This window comes from Bos taurus, chromosome 20 (genome assembly GCF_002263795.3).
Source record: "Bos taurus isolate L1 Dominette 01449 registration number 42190680 breed Hereford chromosome 20, ARS-UCD2.0, whole genome shotgun sequence".
In the NCBI taxonomy this organism is placed as follows: Eukaryota; Metazoa; Chordata; class Mammalia; order Artiodactyla; family Bovidae; genus Bos; species Bos taurus.
In genome coordinates this window covers 17,690,881-17,714,893 of record NC_037347.1, presented here as the reverse complement: position 1 = coordinate 17,714,893, position 24,013 = coordinate 17,690,881, and the positions used below count along the sequence as shown (strand labels likewise).

The 24,013-nt window shown below is 46.7% G+C and overlaps 1 long non-coding RNA gene and 1 pseudogene across 1 annotated transcript in view; one reads left to right on the top strand and one right to left on the bottom strand.

Moving 5' to 3' along the window:
- The first annotated feature begins 3,520 nt into the window (after positions 1-3,520).
- Positions 3,521-24,013, top strand: part of LOC107131561 (uncharacterized) — a 119,772-nt gene continuing 99,279 nt past the window's right edge. The window contains exons 1-2 of the long non-coding RNA XR_001494451.3: positions 3,521-4,445; positions 4,554-4,722. This is a non-coding gene — a long non-coding RNA (uncharacterized lncRNA). The remainder of the gene's footprint in view (positions 4,446-4,553; positions 4,723-24,013) is intronic.
- Positions 9,599-9,693, bottom strand: LOC112443069 (uncharacterized; annotated as a pseudogene).

Here is a 24,013-nt window from a genome sequence, read left to right as displayed (position 1 = left end):
CCACAATGGGAAACTCTCAGCCCCCAGGACTAAGGGGCTGGAGCTGGAGGAAGAAACCCACAAGTCTGTATTCATGAGAGCTGGAGCCCTGGAGTTGGGGCTTGGTGGAAGCAGGGGGCTGGAGGGGCCATTGTCTTCAGAGATAGCCAATCAAGAGGGAGTGAGGAAGGAAGGGACCCTCTGGCCTCTCTCCTCCCGCCTTTGGCTGACTGTTGTCAGTGCCTCCCCACGACCTCTAACCACCAAGAGAGCCTGGATGATGTGGTCTGCCGGGCCAGAGTGGGCCAGCAAGCGTGGCTAAATGGATGGACATTATAAATGGAAGGACATTGTAACTGGAATAAATGGAGAATAGCTAACAAACAAAAAATGTGTAGAGTAACATGGAAACATATACATTACCATATGTAAAATAGATAACCAGTGGGAATTTGCTGTGTGATTCAGGGAACTCAGACTGGGGCTCTGTAACAACCTATAGGGGTGGGATGGAGAGGATGGTGGGAAGGAGGTTCAAGACAGAGGAGGCATAGGAGATATACCTATGGCTGATTCATGTTGATGTTTGGCAGAAACCGACACAATATTGTAAATCAACTATCCTTCCATTGAAAAATAAATTTATTAAAAAATAATAATATATTACTTAAAAGTTCCAGAACTGTCCAAGAAAGGGATCGATATAAGGTCTTATTTGGTAACCCTGGATGCCATTACTCACCGTCTGGTTTTGGACTTCTGCTTCTCAGCAGTCCTTCCTACATTACCTTGGGTCTGCCCAGTAATACCAGATAATGAGAAGCAAATATGGAGGATTCTGTTGTTGTTGTTAACTTTGCCCTTCCACTGCCATTGCCAAGCTCCTTGACACTGGCAGTCACGAATGTCTCTGAGCCTCCCTCATCCATAAAGCCTGGAGGTTGCTTTCAATGTTCTCTTTGATGGTACCTTCTAGGGCAAAAGCTTTATGAAGCTTTCAGAGGGTCATTGGCTTCCTCCCCATCCAAGGCACCTATCAAGTAGGTGGGGCTTCCCTGGCGGCTCAGCTGGTAAAGAATCTGCCTGCAATACAGGAGACCTGGGTTTGATTCCTGGGTTGAGAAGATCCCCTGGAGAAGGGAACGGCTACCCACTCCAGTATTCTGGCCTGGAGAATTCCATGGACTGTATAGTCCATGGGGTCGCAAAGAGTCAGATACGACTGAGCAACTTTCATTTTCACTATCAGGTAGGTGAGCACTTCTTCCCTGCCTGCTGCCTTCCGCAGTGGTTCAAAGTCTGGAGAAGAGCAAAGGTAATAGTCTCCTGACCCCTCCAAGGGGCCCTCTGCAGACTATTAGCCTTTGGTTGACTTTGGCTCTGCTGTTAGTTGGTAGGATTTGCAGTAAAATGGTTTCAGACCTAAACTTCCCCAGTGGCTCAGTGGTAAAGAATCGACCTGCCAATGCAGGAGATGCAGGAGATATGAGTTCAATCCCTGGGTCAGGAAGATCCCCTGGAGAAGGAATGGCAACCCACTCCAATATTCTTGTCTGGGAAATCTCATGGACAGAGGAGCCTGGTGGACTACGGGGTCACAAAGAGTTGGCCATAACTGACCATGCACGCGTGGCTTCATGCGTGTTTGAGTTGAAGTGTTGCTCAAACTGAGAGAGCACTGATTTTTAAGATTATGTTTGCATTCTAGTCTGTTCTAGAAAGACCTATCAAAAAACACCAAGAAACTCTGCTTCCAAAGCAGGTGGAGGAAATGGTGGAATGTTGCTGAAGGGAGCTCACTACTGTGTGGTTTTGTCGGAGATTTAATTTTTATTAGCCGATGCAAATGATCTGTTCCACATATGTAAAACAAAAGGACAAGAAACTGATCCCTGTGTCAACATCAGGATGTCTGACTTAAGATCCCATTCAAATAGCTCCCTAAAAATGATCAGACACTGAATATATTATTTTTCTGACTTTGACAAAACCAGTCTGCACAAAGCAGTGGCCCCATGAGGGTATGGATAAACCAACCGCGTTAAAACTTCAGCATTTTCATGTCAGTCACAGATTTTCTTAAGGGCCAAGTCACTGTTTAAGGACTAATGTGTTTGGAGAGGGGGAAAAAAATCGCACTGTGTTATTAGGCAGAATCCCCTTTATATACAGGGATTGGATCAGCTTGACCCTGATTGTGTTGCCTGCTTTATTGTCCTACTTCAAACACAGGGCCCTGGGCATCATCTTAAGGAAGGGCTGATTGAACTGTCGGCCTGACACTTGTCAGCTGTGGATAATACGGGTTTCAGTCCGTCATGCTCACACATAAATGAACCATGACAGAGATAGACTGTTGAATAGAAAAAGCAGTTTTTACTGTGGATAACCTTTCTTGAATAAATGCAACAAATAATAAAGTCTGAAAAAGAGGACATGTACCCTAGGAAAGCGGTGACGTTCAGAACCAAATGGTTATTATCTTTTGGGGCCATCAAAAATTGCCCATTATCAAAGCATGTGATTGAGAGAAAAGGGAAAAGTGCTATGATTATAATAAAAACGATGGCAGTTGAGCCCATGCAGTCTCCAATATAATATCACATAACGAAACCCAGTTACAGCTCACCAGGATTAGAAAGGAGGCATTGTTTGGGTACCAAATGGAAGCCACAATTGTTCTTAGGAAATGGTGGCACATATCTTAATTAAAACAGCAGAGGAAAAAAAAAAATCTGAAACACTTTACTTCTCTAAAACATTTCTTCTTATGTTTTTTTTTTAAATAACTCCCAGTAGAAATTGTGAAACTCCACATTTCAATCAACACAGTCAAAAGAATGATTTGAATTTACAGGCCTGTAATTGGAACAAATTGGAAACAAAAGACGAGCTCGTTTAAGCCACGTGATGTGGCCGCAGTGCTGCTGTGTACAGTCTGCTAGGAGAAAAAAATCGTGTTTCTTTAAAGCAAAGCTAACTCTACTGCAGGCTGCTAGCAATTTGCATAAATGTCTCTACCATGATTTTTTTTTTTATTTATGGGCCCTAAGTTTCTAATTAAATACTAATTAATACTATCACCAGAATTGTCTCCCATCCCCTGCTCTTCATAGCTTTGTCACTTTGATTAATGCACAGTCATTTATTAACTTATTTAACAAGCCAGGGTGCCTCATGACAAACTAGATTAAATTATCCTCATAACAGTCTCATTATTGCAAAAAAAAGGAGTCTTAAACTTAATAAAAATTATCCTCGATAATGTTAAAGCTTTTCCTCTGCACCCTTAAAAGCTAGAAATAGGTTTCTTGTTTGATTTATAATATATGGAGTTGTATAAAGCATCCATTAATAAAATGTATAAGTTCATTTAGGCTTGCACATTACACTCGTGCTGGAGCCTTGGGTGCTTATTATTTAACTTTTGCTGTAGTTATGAAGATAATTAATGTCTTGACCAGACAGGGACTAAAATACCCACTAGAATGAGATAATTAGAGACATAAATAATGTTTGGGCTCTCCTGTGCTGCTTTTTAAATTAATTGTTTTGTTTTCTACCCAAACTTGAGAAAGAAGAAAATAGGAGTTTACCAAGGAACCGTACAATAAAGGTGACATGTTTGTTTCAGTGGATCCACAAGGACTGTTAAGCTTCCCAGTTGCTGGGAAGGAGGAGGGACTGGGACTCGGCTCTTCGGAGCGGGGGGCGGGGCTGGAATGTTGGGCCCTCGCTGCTCTCTGGCTCCCTCTTGTGGTCAGGTCGTGGTGGCAAGCACACCTCCGCAAAGCTGCTTCATGACAGGAAGCCCAAGGGTTGAATCAGAACCGAGAACAGTCTATTACCTTGTGGGGTAAACTTCTCATCTTAGTCAAACTCTGAGAAGGAGAGCCCCAGAGGAAACTGAAGGGGCCTAGGGCAACAAATTTTTTCATGCTGACAAGGCAGAACGCAGGAAGCTGTGGCTCAGGCCTTGCTGATCTCAAAACAAAAATGTATAAATGCATTAAAACATATGTGGAACATGGGCTCTTGGTGGAGTGGTGTGTTACAGGAGGGTTTCAACATATTCTGAGGGAGTGTTTTCTACTCGTTTTCAGTTTCTTGCTAAAGTAGCATCCTTATTAAGGTCCCTAGGTAATCTGGTGCCGGAAGAGTAGATCGGGATCTGCTTAATGGAAAAGTGTTTGCTGGTTCGCCACGTGGTCTGTAGTGTCCGGGTCTTAGGCTGGGGCTGTTGGAAAGGGTCACAAACAGGGATCTGGACCCTGAACGCGTAGCACTTGACCTTTTGCGAAGCCCTTTGAGTACGTCATTATTAGCCGCTCCAGGATCCTGTGAGACCAGAGGGAGGCGCTGTCGTATGGTTGCCAAGGTGTCACCTGGCCGTTTGGAGTCTCACCCTTCCTTCCGGGCTGCTTCCTCCCGGGAAGGGCACTTGGCTCCTTTTCTTCTGGTTTCCAGTATCCTTCCTATGTTTCTGTATTTCTGCATCTCGCCTCCATTTTTTCTCTCTCACACTCTTCTCTCTCCCTCTCACCGTTCCTTTTTATCCTTGATTCAGAGCACAGATAACAATCACTGTACTTGTTCACTTACAAAAATAGCTCGCTTGTCAGAGCTGCACAGGGACTGGCGCCAGGGAAATTCCGTGAGCGGAGGAACGGTTCAGAGAACTGTCTTTGGGTTTCAAGAGCTTCATGGTCATAGTTATCTCAAGTTCACACCCATCCCCTGGAGGTGAGTAGATGGCACTGGTCTTTATCATTTGTGACTCTTGCTTAGCACTGATTAACATTTCCATCTTTGCAAGCCCATTACCAGAGACCTGATAGTAGACGGTAGTTTTGGCCCAGAAGAGATCAACATTATGTCAGATCTCAGCTCCCTGATTTACTAGGTTTCCTCCTGGTGACTTTATTTGAGGTCAAGGTATTAAGACCCCAGCTTGCCCAGAATTCATTTGTGACAAGTAGGCCAACTTAATTTAAGCAGGGCCCTGAGGAGCCATGTGAGATGTCACAGGTGAAAATGAAGCTTAGTAAAGGAGACACTCATGGTCAGCGCAGGAAGGTGAGAGCCCAGGGGATCTCATTCCTGCCCAGGACCTTCCCTTTCAGTCCCCATTGGCATCATTATGATGCCCTGAGGAGTGGGGGGCACATGGGAATGGTGGTAAGGTGGAGAGGTGGGTGTGGATTAACAAGGAGTAGTTGGGCAGACTTCATGACTCTGGTTTCAGAGTTTCTGATTTAGTCTGACGGAGGCCCAGGAATCTGCATTTTAAATAGGCCTGAAAGTGACTCTGAGGCAGGGGTCAGTCATGGATCACTGGATGTGAAACACTGGGCTGGGGAGGGGAGGAAGAGAAGATGAAAGAATTGACAGGAGGTGAGGGATTTTTTTCTGAATCCTCTTTACCCTCCTGAGAAAGTACGGTAGCTGTTGCGTGTCCTGCAGACATTGCTCACCTGGGCCTGCATCTCCAGGTAATGAGCAGGGGGCAGGGGAGGGGGGAGCGGTGGTGGGGAAAATGCAAAAGATTCCTTCTGGCCAGAGAGGAAAGCCCACCCACCAGCACACTCTGGCTCTCATCATCACCTTTCCTAAGCGCTGCTCTGGCATCAGTGTCCCGGGCCTCTTCAGTGTTGCTTTCTCCAAGATTTGTCCCTCTCTCACCCACCTCCACCCTGTGATAGCCAAGGAATCCTTCTATGAGCTGGAGTCAGAAGGAGATGGAGGTGTCCTGAGCCCAGGCTTCTCCAAGCCTGCGAGTAAAGAGAAGTTTGTCTGGAGGGGCCCTATTTCCTGTCTCCATAGCAACCCTCTGGAACAGTGTGGGTGTGCAGTGGGCTTTAATTAAACTGATTCAGTCACATGTGGCCTAACAAGAGCCCGGTCAGCTGTGGTGTGTCTGGCTTCTGAAGGCCTGGTCTATTGTTGGGTCATGCTGGGCAGACAGGTGCTGTGGGGGCAAGTGGCCCTCGTACAGCTTCTGAACCAGGCCTGTGCCCAAATGGAACCCCTGACCTCTTGGGTTTTCTCTGTATGTTCTTCATGCCTTTGCCACCGTGTGGCCCAGAGTGATGGAGAAGCCACGTGTGTGCACCATGCAATGCATCAGACGCTGAGGATCGAGGGCAAGTGCCAGGACTGTCCTTGGTGCTGGTAGTACAAAGAGGCAGGAAGTTTTCTTGCCAACAGGCTTGGCTTTAGCCCTTGAGGCTTTCAGTGACAGGGCCTTGAAGAGAAAGATAAGTCTACAGAAGCTGCCTGGGGACCCAGCTGGCCACCAGCATCATGCAGCCCCTTGGAAGAGAACGGAACACCGTGGCTGATGGGTTCCGGGTTGGTTTCTCAGGATGGATGTGACAGTGGGGAGAGAGATGGGGATTGGGGCTGTGGTTCTGAGACTGGCATGTGCTTCCCTCCAGGGCCTGTGTGAAATGATCCACCGGGAATGGGTAGAGAATACTGAAACTCTTACGAGGCCATTAATGCCCTTATATTTGTGTGTGTGTGTTAGTCGCTCAGTTGTGTCTGACTCTTGGCGACTGCATGAACTGTCGCCACCAGGCTCCTCTGTTCATGAAATTCTCCAGACAAAAATACTGTAGTGCATAGCCTTTCCCTTCTCCAGGGGATCTTCCCAACCCAGGGATTGAACTAGGGTCTCCTGCATTGTAGGCAGATTCTTTATGATTTATGGTAAATTTTAAAAAGAAGAAAATGTTGATCTGATAGTAAACTGTATGCAATTTATGAATGAATGAATGAGTGAATGTCAGAGATATGTGCCTGATTATTTCTCCTATATCACTTTTGGATGTACATTATGAATTTATTTATTCGTGACCGTTGGTCTAGATTGTCAATAGAGTGCTTGAAGCTCTCGTCCCTAGAGTCTAGGTTGGATGGGGAACAAAGCCAAACCACAAGAGAGCTGAGAGAATGAGGGGAAATGGACAGAACGGGGGATGGAAGGTGGAGGACACCACTAGTGGGATGATGCTAAATGATGTCACTCAGTTGTGTCTGACTCTTTGCGACCCTGAGGACTGTAGCCCACCAGGCTCCTCCATCCACGGGATTCTCCAGGCACTCCCCATTCTCTACTGGAGTGGGTTGCCATTTCCTTCTCCAGGGGATCTTCCTGACCCAGGGATCGAACCCAGGTCTCCCGCATTGCAGGCAGATGCTTTAACCTCTGAGCCACCAGGGATGATGCTATGTTATTCCAAAGTCAGATTTGTAACCAGAGGAAGGAGTGAATGAAGGGGGGAGGGTAGTGATGGTCCATATAGATACGGAAGTGCCATGTTGATGGGAGGCTCTAGGATAGAAAAGAAGGTGGTAAGCCACCAAGATGCCAGTGGGAGGTTTGGGGGCAGTCGTGGGCTTCCCTGATAGCTCAGTTGGTAAAGAATCCGCCTGCAATGCAGGAGACCCTGGTTCAGTTCCTGGGCTGGGAAGATCTGCTGGAGAAGGGATAGGCTACCCACTCCAGTATTCTTGGGCTTCCCTTGTGGCTCAGCTGGTAAAGAATCCGCCTGCAAATGCGGGAGAACTGGGTTCGATCCCTGGGTCAGGAAGATCCCCTGGAGAAGGGAAAGGCTACCCACTAAAGTATTCTTGGCCTGGAGAATTTCATGGACTATATAGTGCATGGGGTTGCAAAGAGTTGGACACAACTGAGCGACTTTTCACTCACTCACAGTGGGCGAACAGGTGGCGTGAGGAGGGAAGGAGGGATTTATATGAAGGTGGAAGAGCAATGTTGTCTCCAAGGGGTCAAGAGGACACAGATCTCCTTCCCCATCCCTGGGAGTCTGGGAGCAGTGGAGTGGGATGGTGAGTTGATGGCTGAGAGAACCAGACTCCAAAGGAAACAGGAAGAGAAAGGAGTGCTTCCCCCACTAGTCAGGGGAGGATTTCTCACCATGGAACAGAAGTTTCAGAGGGTGCAATAGGAGTAGGTGTTGGTGGAGCAAATGAGACAGGCTGGAGGTGTCTGTGGGGAAAGAGGGCACACTGCCCACACTCAGGGCTCACCCCTCTGCACCACGGGTGTGCTGATATCAAATGCTCTATTGGGTGGGTTGTGGAATAAATGTGGTAAGCATAGCTGACATTTTTTTTAAGAGAGTGTACAAATGTCTTTTCATTCAAAAACACAAAATATGTTATCTGTGGGCGTGCACCATGACAGCCGTAAACCATCATGCACTTTGTCAGCCGATACCCCTAACTGAAACCTGTAACCTTTTCTTTGGTCTTTTTTTTTTTTTTCAAGTGATTTCTCTGAAGTTACTGGTGAGAAATGCAGCTCTGAGAACACGCCACCTCCACACCACCTCCACACCACCTCCACCCACTCTGGCCATGCAGGATCCGCCCCCTCTTCAGTATCTTTGCTACAACTTCTGCTCTGTTTCACACAGCAGAAACAGCCATGAGGCAGCTCTCAGTACCTTAGTAGGACCGGTGATGCCTTTTTTTTTTTTTTTCCTTAGTCATATCTCCAAGCAGAGCATCATCACCAGCTTCTGAATTGGCTTTGACGAACGTTCTTAGCTGTCAAGGATCCTTTTAACTGTCACTTTGGGCAAGGTTATGTTATTGCAGACATTTTGAATATTTAACAAAAATAATTTCTATAGCAGTTTTTTAAAAAAAATTTATTGGATTTGGTGTGTCCAAAGCTGGAATATGATGAACCCAACCAAACCACCTCCTAGAAAGATGGCTTCTTCAAAAGCAGCTGGGCAGCACTGAATGCATCTGGAACTCTTTCCTCTCATTCATTCCACCCCACATGTTCCACCAGTCTTCAGCATGGCTGTTGCATCTGATTGTTTTATAGTACTCAATTCTTCCTCTTCGTACTCACTGACAGTAACCTTCCTTGATTATGATTTTCAATTTGTGACTGATCACCTTTTCCTTTCAAGAGCAGAGACTCATCTTTGACCTCAATGACTTCTCCTTTTCTGAGGCTGAACATCTTCAAGATTTAGGGTCAACTCCTCCTCTCTAAACACCTGCAAAAGCATTTAAAAATGAGTCAGTTCCAGGGCTTAGTTTTCCTTTATTATACCAAATTTATTCATAATACATTATGCAGGTGTTTTGATGAGAATCCAGAAACATCTTGAGACACCATATTTCTCTGAAATGTGAGAATTTAAAACCATCGCTGTTCCAGGACAAGTCTTGTGGATAGAGCTTTTTATTGCATTCATTTGCATTATTGTGTTCCCTTCTCAGAACTCCTGTCAATTAACAACAGCTTGATCTTGCAGTTGAGATAGCAGAACCCAGAGAAAATTCACCCCAAGTCACACACTTGCAAGATGGTGGAGCCAGGACTAGACCCAGTGTTCTTTCTGCTAGATCATTCTGCCTTTTCAGAATTAAGGACAGATCAGACAATAAGCTTATTCCTGATCGGGCATATGACAGGTTCGAGCTGGAGGGGACCCCTCTCTATACCTATTTCAACTCCACCTTCCTAGATATTCAGTAGATGTATCTAATTAGGAAAAATGCAAATTATTTGACTGTGTACCTATAAATATTATCCCTGGAAAGAAAAAGAACATTTGGTAAATGTGAAAAAAAAATGGGGAAAATTTGCATGTTATCCTTGTGTAGGGGCCATGTTAATCTTCTCTGTATTGTTCCAGTTTTAGTACACATGCTGCCAAGCAATCTCCAGGCTCTTTTAAAATGAATATACTATAAGAGAAAATACTAGAGTATATCACATATAGTAAAGATAACTACTGTTTTGTGAGATTTTGTGTTGTGCATATCTGTAATACTGTGGGTGATGATGTAAAATTTATTCCATACTGTGGATTGTGCTAACAATTGTTGAAAAGTCACGGGTACAGCAGAAAGATCATTAGAAAATGGCTTCAATGACTTGATTCCAGTCATTACTCTGCCAATAACCACCTGCATGAGCATGGCCAAGAAACTTACACCCTCAGGGCTTCCACTTCCTTATCTTTAAAGCAAGCAGGTCCAACTACATGTTTTTGAGATCCCTTCCTCTAAGATTGTATCATTCTGGCAATTCTTTCATGGTACCAGTGAGACACAAAAGCCTTCCGAATGAGAACGGTGGGTGGAGGGCGGTGGCTGGAGCAGGAAGTTGACACGGGCCAGGTGCAGTCACCTGCCTTTGCCCACAGCAGCTGCTGCCCTGGTGCTCACTATTGCTGCTTGTCGTCTTTGCTGGTAGCACCCCGACATGCTGCTGCCACAAGGGTGTGAATGATCACCACGGCTGAATCCAAGTTGGAGCCTGTGGGCAGCCGTGGAGGCGAGGACTGCCAAACACACACACCTGGTCCCACCCTTGGCACTACTGGGTGCTCCGAAGCTGTTCTTGATGACAGGCATGGTAAACATTCCGAGGCGGGAGCAAAGAAAATGCAGCGTAAAGAGAACAAGTTGAAACTGAGGAGCCATTTTCCCTTTACAGCTGACATGGAGTAACAGAGACCTTCCTTAGAAAAGAAGAAGGAAGGGGAGCAATTTCAGAAGATATGTAGGGTAAAATGCTTAGTTCGACTCCTTTTCTGGTGTAAACGAGAACTTCATTTTGTGTAAAGAACAGGGACCTGTTACCACTTTTTACTCATTTGATGCATAAGATGCAAAGTTTATTTCATGGTGGAGAATGACCCAAGAGGTTGCTTGCTTTCCTGTAATAGAGAAGACATCTTTGACACTGGCACACAGGATCCGTACACACACACACACACACACACACACACACACACAGGAGAGCTGATAAATGTATTAAAGGCATAAATTATTTAATGGTCCTGTGACAACATGCACTGCAATGAGAAATGAGACGCATCAGTGTGAGAGGCATGCATATGTAGAAATTAGGGGAGTATTTTTTTTTTCCTCAGGTAGCAACATGCCAGAAAACATTCTTCCTTTGAAGAACAAAGTACAAAGATGTTCCTACAACTGAGGGTTATAGTTCTGCACCACTTCTTATCATGCACTGCATTTGGAAATAGGGCCTGGAGTAGACAGTCACCTTCCCCAGCCTGGATTTCTCTAGCACCGTCCCATTGAGCGTCATCTGCTGGGTAAGACTTAACAAGATGTGTCTGTTGGCCTGCACAAGACCTGGCTGACTTGAGCCCTGCGTGTCAGGAAGCAGATCAAAAGTGGGCTTTGTGGTGGTTGAACCCTGTGTACTTTTAAAGAAATAAATGAATAATTTAACTCATTTTAGTATTTGCAGAGGGCACTGAGCTGACAGCTCTGGGGCCCAAGGCCTGACTGCTGCCCAGGTGCATCATGGGTATGAACATGGAAATGACCCGGTCCAGCCCCACAGAGGCACCTCTTACAGTCACAGCTGTCACTCCAGCTGGACTGAGGATGCCTTTCTAGGCATCCTAGTGCTTGGTCCCAGCCTGATCCTGGCTCTGCAGGAGGCCCTGCTGGACAGGGTGGGGAGGAGATGCACTTGCTAGACTTTCCTTTTATTTTTTTAATTTATTTTAAAAATTATTTTCTTATTTGGCTGTGCTGGGTCTTTGTGGGCTTCGCAGGTGGCTCAGTGGTAAAGAAGCCACCTGCTAATGCAGGAGACATGGGTTCGATCTCTGGGTAGGGAAGATCCCCTGGAGAAGGAAGTGGCAACCCAGGAACAGGTGAGCCTGGTGGGCTACAGTCCATGGGATCACAGAGTTGGACACAATTGAGCGACTAACACTTTCACTTTCATTGGTACCAGGTGGCTGACTCAAAACTCCTACTTCCTGTTCAGGGATACAGGATAATATCAAAACAGAATAATTGCTTTCAAGGGTTATTTATATCACTGTGTGTATCACTTTTGGGCTTCCCTGGTAGCTTAGCTCATAAAGAATCTACCTGCAATGCAGGAAGATCCCCTGGAGAAGGGATAGGCCACCCTCTCCAGTATTCTTGGGTTTCCTTGGTGGCTCAGATGCTAAAGAATCTGCCTGCAATGCGGGAGGTCTGGGTTTGATCCCTGGGTTGGGAAGATCTCCTGGAGAAGGCTACCCACTCCAGTATTCTTGCCTGGAGAATCCCATGGACAAAGAAGCCTGGATGGTCACAGTCCACGTCAGCCTTGATGTATTCCTTTCCCTAGTTGGAGCCAGTCTGTTGTTCCATGTCCAGTTCTAACTGTTGCTACCTGACCTGTATACACATTTCTCAGGAGGCAGGTCAGGTGGTCTGGTATTCCCGTCTCTTTCAGAATTTTCCACAGTTTGTGGTGATCCACACAGTCAAAAGCTTTAGCATAGTCAATAAAACAGAAATAGATGTTTTTCTGGAACTCTCTTGCTTTTTTGATGATCCAGCGGATGTTGGCAATTTGATCTCTGGTTCCTCTGCCTTTTCTAAAACCAGCTTGAACATCAGAAAGTTCACGGTTCACATATTGCTGAAGCCTGGCTTGGAGAATTTTGAGCATTACTTTACTAGCGTGTGAGATGAGTGCAATTGTGCAATAGTTTGAGCATCCTTTGGCATTGCCTTTCTTAGGGATTGGAATGAAAACTGACCTTTTCCAGTCCTGTGGCCACTGCTGAGTTTTCCACATTTGCTGGCGTATTGAGTGCAGCACTTTCACAGTGTCATCTTTCAGGATTTGAAATAGCTCAACTGGAATTCCATCACCTCCACTAGCTTTGTTCATAGTAATGTTTCCTAAGGCCCAGTTGACTTCATGTTCCAGGATGTCTGGCTCTAGGTGAGTGTGAGTGATCACACCATCATGACTATCTGGGTTGTGAAGAACTTTTTTGTATAGTTCTTTTGTGTATTCTTGCCACCTCTTCTTAATATCTTCTGCTTCTGTTAGGTCCATACCATTTCTGGCCTTTATTGTGCCCTAGACACTCCTTTTGTATAGGTGACGGGGAGGTTTAAGAAATGAATAGCTTTCTGGTTATGAGCCACCACAGCTGGATTTACAGGCATGAGTCTAATATGGGATGTGGGTATAGCAACCTCTTCAATGACTACGTCTACTTCCAAACGACAAAGACAAACACAACAATCCAGAACCAACACAAAAATACTTCCAAAGTCCTAATGACAGGAAAAAAAAAATGTCCAGCCCATGCTCACCAAGTGGCTGTTATTTTCGTCTGTGGGCCGGGCTGGGGAGATGCTCTTCGTTTGGCTGTCACTGGTCCCGGCCGTCTGACTGGAAGTTTTGTGACCCGGCAAGGGGATGGCTATATTTGGCCTCTGGAAGGGAAGTTGCTGAGAGAGAGAGGGCAGCTTTGGATCATAGGGTTTGAGCCCATGCCAGAGGGAGGGAAAGCCACTTACCCAGCTGAGCAACCAGGTGGGACAGCCCAGCTGACCTGTTTGGCAGGGTCATGGGGAGGTCTACAGGGGAACGCTCCACAGGGTTGCTGGGGGAACTCACCTCAGCCCCACGAGTCTGCTGTCCCTGGCTGAGCCGGCCAGGAGGGCTGGCATGGGCTCGGCTAACAGCACCCGCAGAGCAGGATTTGATTCAGGCTGCCTGTTCTGCTTCACTTAGCTCGCGGCAGTCTAGGCTGTCTCCTGGTATTCATGTAAGTTTCTCTCTTGTTTACTAGTTACTATTCACATGTCCTGTGTTTGCGACTAGGCTCCTCAGTGGTAAAGAATCCACCTGCAATGCATGTGACCTGGGTTTGATCCCTGGGTCGGGAAGATCCCCTGGAGGAGGGCATGGCAAGCCACTCGGTATTCTTGCCTAGAAAATCCCATGGACAGAGGAGCCTGGTGGGCTACAGTCCATGGGGCAGCAAAGGGTCAGATACGACAGAAGCGACGACTTAGTACACAGCCCTCACCCGTGTTTGCTACAAGATCGTGAGTGCTTTGATTTTAACTTTATGATCCACATAGCTTCCACACACAGGATGTTTTAAATATCAAACACGTGCTAGATTGTCCTCCCCCTTTATGCTTTGGGTTATGTATATATAAAATAAATTATTAAATCTTCAGTTGGGTTATAAAAAAAAGAATGACACTCGAGTCATGATAGAAAAACAAGATTATTGTTTATGAATATACCACTAAAATATGCATTTTGTAAGGCTCATTGATTTATTTCCAATTGGAGAAACCACACAGACATACAAAATGGTTCATTTGATATTCATTATACCTCCTTAGCTGCTTTTATTAGAAGTGCCCATGGTGCCAATGGCAAGGTTGATGTTTTCAGGGCTTGAATCAATGCCTGAAACTCATCAATTCTTATAGGCAGTTTTGGTTTAAGGTATTTTGATGATTTTATGAAATGTTTTACCCTATTAAAGAGCTATAACTTAAACGGTGATACAGGGCAGGCACACAGTAGATGATAAATGGCTTTGTGTAAGAGGTTTCAAATTTGTCAAATCTGCATTAAATAACTATATTTGAAATTGGTTAGAAGGTTGGGTGAATTCTCCAGGTGAAAATGACATTTGTTTTATGGATCCCTCCAAAAGAATTCCCCCAGAGTTTTCACTTGAATAAATCACATTCGAGTTCAGTGCTCCAGAAACAGCTTGCATTGTAAAGTTGCATTAGCTGCTTCTCTGTTTCCTCTTTGTAGGAAAAAGCGCTCGATTTCTTCATTGTAAAGGAAGTGAGACTAGATAACCTGGAGTGAGAATCTTTATATCCTCTCATTCATTCATTCCATGGGCTTCCCTGGTGGTGCCAGTGGTAAAGAGCCTGCCTGCCAACGTGGGTTTGATCCCTGGGTTGGAAGATTCCCCTGGAGGAGGGCATGGCAAGCCACTCAGGTATTCTTGCTGGAGAATCTCATGGATAGAGGAACCTGGTGGGCTATGGTCCACGGGGTCGCAGAGTCAGACACGACTCAAGTGACTGAGCACACACGCAAAGAAACAACAACATACAAAACTGAGATCTTGTTCTCATGGAGATGACATCCTAGAAGGAGAAAGACAATAGATAAATAAGATAATTTCATGGATTTATAAGTTCCTTGGGAGAAGGCAATGGCACCCCACTCCAATACTCTTGCCTGGAAAATCCCATGGATGGAGGAGCCTGGTAGGCTGCAGTCCATGGGGTCGCTAAGTTGGACATGACTGAGTGACTTCACTTTCACCTTTCGCTTTCATGCACTGGAGAAGGAAATGGCAACCCACTCCAGTGTTCTTGCCTGGAGAATCCCAGGGACGGGGGAGCCTGGTGGGCTGCCGTCTATGGGGTCGCACAGAGTCGGACACGACTGAAGTGACTTAGCTTAGCTTAGCTTATAAGTGCTCTGAGGTGGTAAGGGAGAGTACTGTGATGTTGAGTTGGGCAGGTGCCCCCAGCCTCTCTGAGAAAGGGTCATTTCTGCTGAGAAGAAACCACCTGAGTGACCCTCCAGAGGGGAGCATTTCAAGAGGAGGGGCCCGCCAGGGCTGTGGTGTGGCAGTGCAGTAGCGTGCTCCAGGAAGAGAAAGGCCTGGATCTTTTCCCTTTTGGCCACTCTGGGTCTTTGTTGTGGCGAGTGGGCTCTCCAGTTGTGGTGCTCGAGCTGAGCTGCCCCATAGCCCCATAGCTCAGATCCCCATAGTGGGATCTGAATTCCCCAAATGGGAGTTGAACCCATGCCTCCTGCATTGAAAGGTGGGTTCTTAACCACTGTATCACCAGGGAAGTCCCTGAGGGTTTTCCTTGTGGATCGTCTTCCCCCATCTCTAAAACTGTTAATACTTTGCTGCACAGAAATGAATGAGGCCCAAGGGGTCGTGGAAAGTGTCCAGAAGGGAGGCAAACAAGATTGTAGCAGACCCTGGGGTTGGGTGTGGGCTGCCATGTCAGGGTCCACCAGGGTACACTCTGCTGCAATAATGAACAGCCCCACGTCTCAGTGTCTTAACCAAGCATAACCTGCCTGTGTCATGGTCTGCTGAGGCTCTGATGGCTCCCCTCTGAACAGGGAGGCAGATTCTTGCCATCTCGTGTCTCCACCATCTTAAAGTCCTTTATTTTTCATCTCATGAGTTGGGAGAGGAGAGTGAGTGAAAGACTGAAATGAATCTTTTAGGGACCAGGGCTGCCCTGGCTGCCTGTCTAGAACCCAGGTCCAGGACTCTAGTTTGACCAGAAGGGAGGCTAGAAAACAGTCTTCCTGTGTGCAGAGTGAGGAGTAGATGATCTGGGGAACATCAAGCCAATCTCAGCCACAGAGAGAGGGGAGAAAGAGAGGGGGGGAAGAGAGCGAACCCTCCTCCCCTCCCTGTTTCTTGAAGACCTGCATGGCACGTGTTCCCTCTTGGCCTGGAATGCTGATCGAGGGGTGGGGATATGGAGGGAATATCCTCACAGTGTGACTTCTTACCATCCCACCAGACAATACACAAAGAAGAAAGGGGGGAAAAGTCATATCTTAACCGTTGAAGGGAGGTTGCCTGTATGAACCCCCTGGTTTAGACTAAGTCATTTTGCTGCTTGTTAAGAGTATGGCAGAGAAGCCAGATTTGATGCTACAGTAGTACTCCTATTACCCCATGTTAGTCCAACTCTGCTGCTCTCATCTCACCATCTACTCCAGCCAGGCCCCATTTCTTGAGACTTCCCACTCTATAGAGAACAGAATCCATCCCCTGTATTCTCACTACTCTGCTCCTGCCCTGCCTGAACCCTCCTCTCTACAAAGCCTACTAGGCCTTCTTATCATTATGGAACCTTCCCTGCCTTCTCAGCCCTCAATGGAATGCAATCACGAAGAGACCAGATGTCTCTTCCATTCAACCTTCAAATCTTCTCCAATGAGTCCTTATTAACCCATCCTTTAGAGACACCCCATAGCTTCCTGGATCACCTCCAACAATGAGAATAGCCTCAGTTTTGAAGGAGTTCAGAATCCACCTGCCATGCAGTTTGCCTCATATCTGCCTGGTAGCTCAGCTGGTAAAGAATCTGCCTGCAGTGCAGGAGACCCTGGGTTGATTCCTGGATCAGGAAGATCCCCTGGAGAAGGGACAGGCTATCCACTCCAGTATTCTTGGACTTCTTGGTGGCTCAGATGGTAAAGAATCCTCCTGTAATGTGGGAGACCTGGGTTCGTTCCCTGGGTTGGGAAGATCCCCTGGAGGAGGGCACAGCAACCCACTCTAGTATTTTTGCTGGAGAATCCTCGTGGACAGGGGACCTCTCTGGGCTACAGTCCATGGGGTCACAAAGAGTTGGACACGACTGAGCAACTAAGCCCACAGCAATTTTGAAGATGAGGTTTATTTACAAGTATTAAAAGTCCAGTCCAGTCTAATGTATCATAATACTTTAGAAAGAAAGAAAGAAAGAAAGTGAAGTCACTCAGTCGTGTCCAACTCTTTGTGACCCCATGGACTGTAGCATACAAGGCTCCTCTGTCCATGGGATTTTCCAGGCAAGGGTACTGGAGTGGGTTGCCATTTCCTTCTCTAAAGGATCTTCCCAACCTAGGGATGGAACCTGGGTCTCATACATTGCAGGCAGACGCTTTACCGTCTGAGCCACCAAGGAAGCCTGGTATGATACTTTAGGCTCATCTCCAAATCCAAGTCACTTATCCAAGTGTAAGCTCAGAGATGTGCAGTTGGGAGGGAGGGGTTGATGTGTAACGTTATTATTCTTCTACCTCATTTTCCTCTGGCTGTTCCAAGGTCCACGTTGGTGTTGATGAGATTAGAGGAAGAGGGACAAAATAAAACACACACCACAAGATTCCTGGCTAATGTTGAGAAGTCACTCATTGCCTTCTTTTCTGGAAAGAACCATTGTCAGTTATTTCATGGGGCACAGTTTTTGGTACTTTAAACAGAACCTCCTCTCACTTACCACATAAACTTCACAGCCCTGCATTCTTACTATTCTCTAGCCACTCGGGCCTTCTTTCTACTTAATGTTGCTATGTTCCTTCCTGCCTCTGAGCCTTTGCAGTTTTACTCCCTTCACCTGGAGTCCAGTCTCCCTTGCCCCTTGTCTAGGCAACTGCTAGTCATCTTTCAAATCTCAGCTCAAGCATCAGTTCTTTGGAGAAGCTTAATCTGAACTCTCAGCCCAGGGCAGGCCCCAACTGTACACTCTCACAGCCTCTGTAATGAAGACACTGATTGTGTAAACAATTATTTAACATCTGTTTTCCCCACTTGAATGTAGATTTCAAGAGGGCTCGATAAATCAGTACTTGTAGAAAGAATAAATGTGTTTCCCCAATAAGCTCATGAACACTTTGATGTGCTAAACAAATAGTAGTGGTGTTAGTCATTCAATCGTGTCCGACTCTTTTCGACCCCATGGACTGTGGCCCACCAGGCTCCCCTCTCCATGGGATTCTCCAGGCAGGAATATTGGAGTGGATTGTCATTCCCTTCTCCAGAGGGTCTTTCTGACCCAGGGATCAAACCCGGGTCAGTAGGCACTCAATAAATATCTGTGGAACTGACTTGAAATTAATGGCAGGAGCTATGCCTATTAATCTCTGGGTTCACTATATGACTTAGCACATTGTAGTATTTCAGTTAATTCAGTCTGTTACCTAAGTGTTTTGAACAACCTCACCAGCATTGACCAAATAACGGAGAATTGACTGGAATGCAGTTTTGACCTATGCGTTATGGATATTCTTCATTGTCAGCAGCTTTTTGAGCCAAGCCAGGCTTCTCACTGGCTGACTTCATATTCGGTGGTCCAGGAGGAACATGCTATAGAAAGGGGACATTGTTAATGTGACCCTAGGTCTAAAGAATGCCAAAGTCTAATGATTTTTCCCTTTGCTCTCTTTAGTACACTTGTGTCTTATCAGTGCAACTGATCTAATTCTTGGTCCCGCAAACAAGGTCTACCATATGCGCCTCCAACCTGACTTGCGTGCAGACTTCTTTTATTAGTCACAATTAGTTGCAGGTGCAAAGACTGAGGGCACAACTGACAGTGTCTGGAATCACCCACTCACATACGAAATTAAACACTTGCACACTCAGAATTAGGTTCAAGTGGCTAATTGCACCCGGAAGTAGGTAATTGCAGGTGCAATTAGCTGCAAGTGCAATTTTTCACCTGAGACTAATTGCTCCCAAAGTAAGGAGATAGGGATTGGAAATTCAGCCCTGAATGAATGTGTGGTTATTGCAACCACCTGTGATTTTAATAGTCCTCCCCCTTGGAACTTAGAGTGTGGTGGCCTCCCTTTTGGTTTTTATGAACAGTTAGGTTGCTTAACTCCTTCTGTATAGTCATTTCACAGCATTCTCTTCTCCAGTTGGGTCTTCTTTCCTTTGCCAAGACCGTCTTACATTGAGGGTCTGCCAAGCCAGAGATCTGGAATCCCTGGCTTTTTAAAAGATGTATGTTCCTCCACTGATATATGTGTGCATGCTCAGTCGCTTCAGTCATGTCCAACTCTGTGACCCTATGGACTGTAGGCCACCAGCCTCCTCTGTCCATGGGATTCTCCAGGCAAGAATACTGGAATGGGTGGCTGTGCCTTCCTCCAGGGGATCTTCCTGAGCTGAGGATTGAACCTATGTCTCCTGTATTGCAGGCGGATTCTTTACTCACTGAGCTGCCTGGGAAGCTCCCACCACTATCTGTACCTAAACCCCTCAGAATACAGTATTAGAAATGGTACATAACTTGCAAAGTTAGTGGGTGGTAACGTCCAGTTAGTTCTTGAACACTGTCCCCTGAAGATTGCCATTTGAACATGAGATGGAAAGTTCTCCTCCCCAGCATCTCCCAGGTAAGGAGGAGACAGATCCTCTATCAAACTACCAGTAAAACTCTTCACTAGCAGGTTCAACCTGGAGAAGGCAATGGCACCCCACTCCAATACCCTTGCCTGGAAAATCCCATGGACGGAGGAGCCTGGTAGGCGGCAGTCCATGGGGTCGCACAGAGTCAGACACGACTGAGTGACTTCACTTTCACTTTTCACTTTCATGCATTGGAGAAGGAAATGGCAACCCACTCCAGTGTTCTTGCCTGGAGAATCCCAGGGACGGGGGAGCCTGGTGGGCTGCCGTCTATGGGGTCACACAGAGTCAGACACGACTGAAGCGACTTAGCAGCAGCAGCAGGTTCAACCTGACATGTACTTCCCTCCATGTTTTCCTCCTGTGTTGGAGTCCAACCAGGAAAATAGAAACCACCATAGGTTGTTTTTTTTTTTTTTTAATGATTATAAAATTAAAGCATTGGAAAATTCAATGAACTTTAAATTAAATACAGTAAAACTAACCAAGGAAACCAAATTGTTAATACTCTCCAGAAAGTCTTTTGATTATATAAACATTATTTAGGTAAGGAGTTGATCACCATAGTTGTTTTAACAGAGAATTTAATAAAAGGAATTAATTAAACGTATTTGCTAGTGAAGTCGCTCAGTTGTGTTCAACTGTTTGTGACCCCATGGACTGTAGCCTGCAAGGTTCCTCTGTCCCTGGGATTTTCTAGGCAAGAATACTGGAGTGGGTTGCCATTTCCTTCTCCAGGGGATCTTCCTGACCCAGGGATTGAACCTGGGTCTCCCACACTATAGGCAGACTTTTTACCATCTGAGCTACCAGGGAAGGTGCTAAACTGGTATTAGCAGACTGAAAGGGCAAAAAAAGAACCCTGAGGCATCTCAGAGTTAACTGCAGGAGGCAACTATCACCCTGAGGGCTAGGGAAATAGAGGCGAGAGGCTGGGTTTGTGAGCACTAGGAGTTTGGAGACGGGGTCCTCTAGAGCTGGCGCACACGGCTCTGGGAGGGGCACCACCTGGCTTGCTTGGTGCCTCAGTGGCTCGGAGGCAGGATCACAGAGAACTGGGACCCAGAACTCTGAGGAGAGGGCACCGTCCATCTGCTTCTGGTGCTTCAGAGAGAAACCCTGCAGAAGGGGACCCAGAGCTCCGAGGAGGACTGCCACCCAGCTGGCACTGCCCTGTGGACAACCGGTGAGGCACAGCAGTGCATGAGGGAAAAATGCCTTCAGGATATGCCATGGACCCTGGGGCTTGTGCGGCTTGGATCAAACCAGGATGTAATGTCTTGATATAAGAAGGGAAAGTGAAAGCTGCCGAAAAGGATTTCTGAAGAAGGCATGGAGGAGAGGAGTGGGAGCCTGTGCAGGGCGCTGTGCTTTCATTCGGGTCTTCTTCGTCTTTCATTCTTGAGGCTGTGGGGTTTTAGCACAGTGGACCCCTACTGACCTCAGGAGCTCATCTTCCAGTTTTATATCTTTTTGCCTTTTCATACTGTTCATGAGGTTCTCAAGGCAAGAATACTGAAGTGGTTTGCCATTCCCTTGTCCAGTGGACCAGTTTTTGTCAGAGCGCTCCACCATGACCCATCCGTCTTGGGTGGCCCTGCACGGCGTGGCTCATAGCTTCATTGAGCTACACAGGGCTGTGATCCATGTGATCATTTTGGTTAGCTTTCTGTGATGATCCAGCATTTTCCTTTGCCTGGTTTTATTTGATTATGAAGAAATTGTGGGTGACAGAGACACAGAGAAAGGGAAAGAGGGAATATTACTGTCACAATGCACGCGCGCCAGTGGTGGTGCTAAAACTCTGGTCTCGGTAGGTGTCCACAGCCAGCCTTGCCAAGGGATCTTTCCTCACTGCTCACCTGACTGATCAGCATCCTCTCTCCTCCTTGCTGTGAGAGCTCAGGGCTGCCTGAAGCCTGTCTCCTGACCTACCCAGAGTGCTGACTCCTCTGCCTCCCTGCTTAGTCAGTCCAAAGTAGGATAGGATCCTGCTCGCTAAGCTGGAGGTGGCCTCAGCTGAATGCCAATCAGATGGGGCGGTGACCCCTTTGAACTCCCTCTGGCTGTGGAATCTGCCCTTATTCAGTTGCTGTGGTATGTAGTGACAAAGCCTGGCGAGGAAGCAGAGAGACTGCAGCCAGAGGGGAGTGGAGGAGGGCGGTGGCCTTGGACCGGCCCTGGGCACCTGCTGGCCAGTCTCACACTCCAAGGCTGGGCTTGGGCAGCGAGGTCCGGAGCGCTCAGTGCTGCCGCAGGAAGGCGGTGTGTACTCGCTGGCTCAGAGCCAGCTCCTGATGGACAGATAGGTTGCTTCAGCCCAGCACTTTCATTTGGCAAGGGGAGCAAATGCTCCTTTGCCCTTATCACCTGGTCGGTGGCGACTTAAGCCTCTCCAGAGGGGACATAAATATTAGGGGAAGTTGGATCACCTGCTGATAGTTTGGACTCAGAAAAAATTCTTTTCTTCCTAATAAAAGAATAAAACCACATGGAAGAAATGCTGGAATTAGAGGGAAAAAAACAACAGCTTAAAAAAATCTGACTAAGCTACAATAGTCACTAATATCACATAAAGATGTTTTTCCCCACCCCTCCCTGTGGAAATAGTTTGTTCAGCCATTCCTTCCTTCCATGAGTATTAGTTTGGCATCTACTATTACCAACACCTGGAGATGGGACCCTGAATAGGACAGATAAAAATCCTAGCCACTGCAAGAGCTTATGTTCTTGGGGAAGAAGTTCTAATATCTTGCGCATATAATTTCTTATCCAGTTTTCACTTGTCATTCTATCATCTCATGAGCTCTTCCCTGGTCACTGCCTCATCTTCATACCCACTATTCTGAAAACTATAACACTTACATTTCCAGGTGAATGGGTCAGAGTTTATATAACCATTGCACTATAGTCAGGTACGAGCTCTGTTGCCCATCTCCCCAGCATTAAATAATGCTGTGATAAGTATACTTGTACTTAGGGCTTCCCAGGTGGTTCAAAGGGAAAGGATCCACCTGCCAATGCAGGAGATGCAGGTTCACTCCCTGGGTAGGGAAGATCCCCTGGAGAAGAAAATAGCAACCCACTCCAGATTCTTGCCTGGCGAATCCCACAGACACAGGAGCTTGGTTTACAGTCCATGGGGTCGCAGAAGAGTTGGACACAACTTAGCAGCTAAACAACAGCAAAAGTGAATACTTACGTAGGTGGCTTGGAAAAATTTTTTTCCTTTATTTTGGTTACTTTCCTCCTTGGCTATATCTTTCACAGTATCAGGCAGGCCTCCTGGTGACAAACAACAGCGCTAATAGCTGGTTAGGTTAAAGAGGAAAGGAACCTGCTGGAAGGTTATCCATCTAGTCATTTACAGGATTGGTGGAAGGGTGCAGCACCAAGCTCTGGAAAGCAGCAGGAATGTGGGGCTGGAGCAGCAGAAGTACAGGCCAGGTCCACCCCGCCGGGAACAGTGTTCGTAAGCCTTGAAGCCTCCTCTCCCTCTGGACAAGCCTCAGGGCCTCCTCCCAGCTCCACCAACATGGGGAGGAATCTTCATGCTCCTTGGACTTTTGTCTCACACCCTCCTTCAAGATTCCAGGTTTAGGGCTGGCCAAGATTTGGCCTCACTGGGTGGATCTCTGCCTGCCTCTCTGTTTGTAGGGAGTCAGGGCAGGGAATAGCTCTCCTTCCCCGTCTGTCCTGGAGAAGATGGGTTTCTGCCCCACCCCTGCAGACAGGGAAAGCGGTGGTTCTGGATAGGAGAAAAGGAAAAGTATTCTCTACAAGCACATTCTTTTACGTATTATATGTAGAGGGGTGGAGAGGTTGGGGCAGAGGTAACAGTACCATTTGATTCTGTCTGCCAGTGGAGGGTACAAACACTGCTCAGCGGGGCTGGGTTAGGACCCAGGGGTGCTAGGGACTACCACTGGCCCTGGCATACTCAGCGTTCAGAAAATGTAGGTGAGATTCACACTGATGAGCTTTACTTTATAGATACGGAAACTGAGGCTTGATAAGGATCTGTGACTTATCTCGGATCACGCAGTCAGGAAACCTAAGCCAGCCAGACCTGAGTATAGGTCTTCTAAAAACCCTGTGGGTTAAAGGGTGACTTGACCTGTACTACTTCCCAGCGCTGAGCTGGTGGCTGGTGTGAGGGGTGCCTGGAGCAATCCACGTAAAGGCCCTTTCAACAAAGGGGCCTTTGTAACAAGTCTTTGTTTGGCCATCAGGCTGTTCCCTGGAGTAATTAAGGCCTGTAGTCC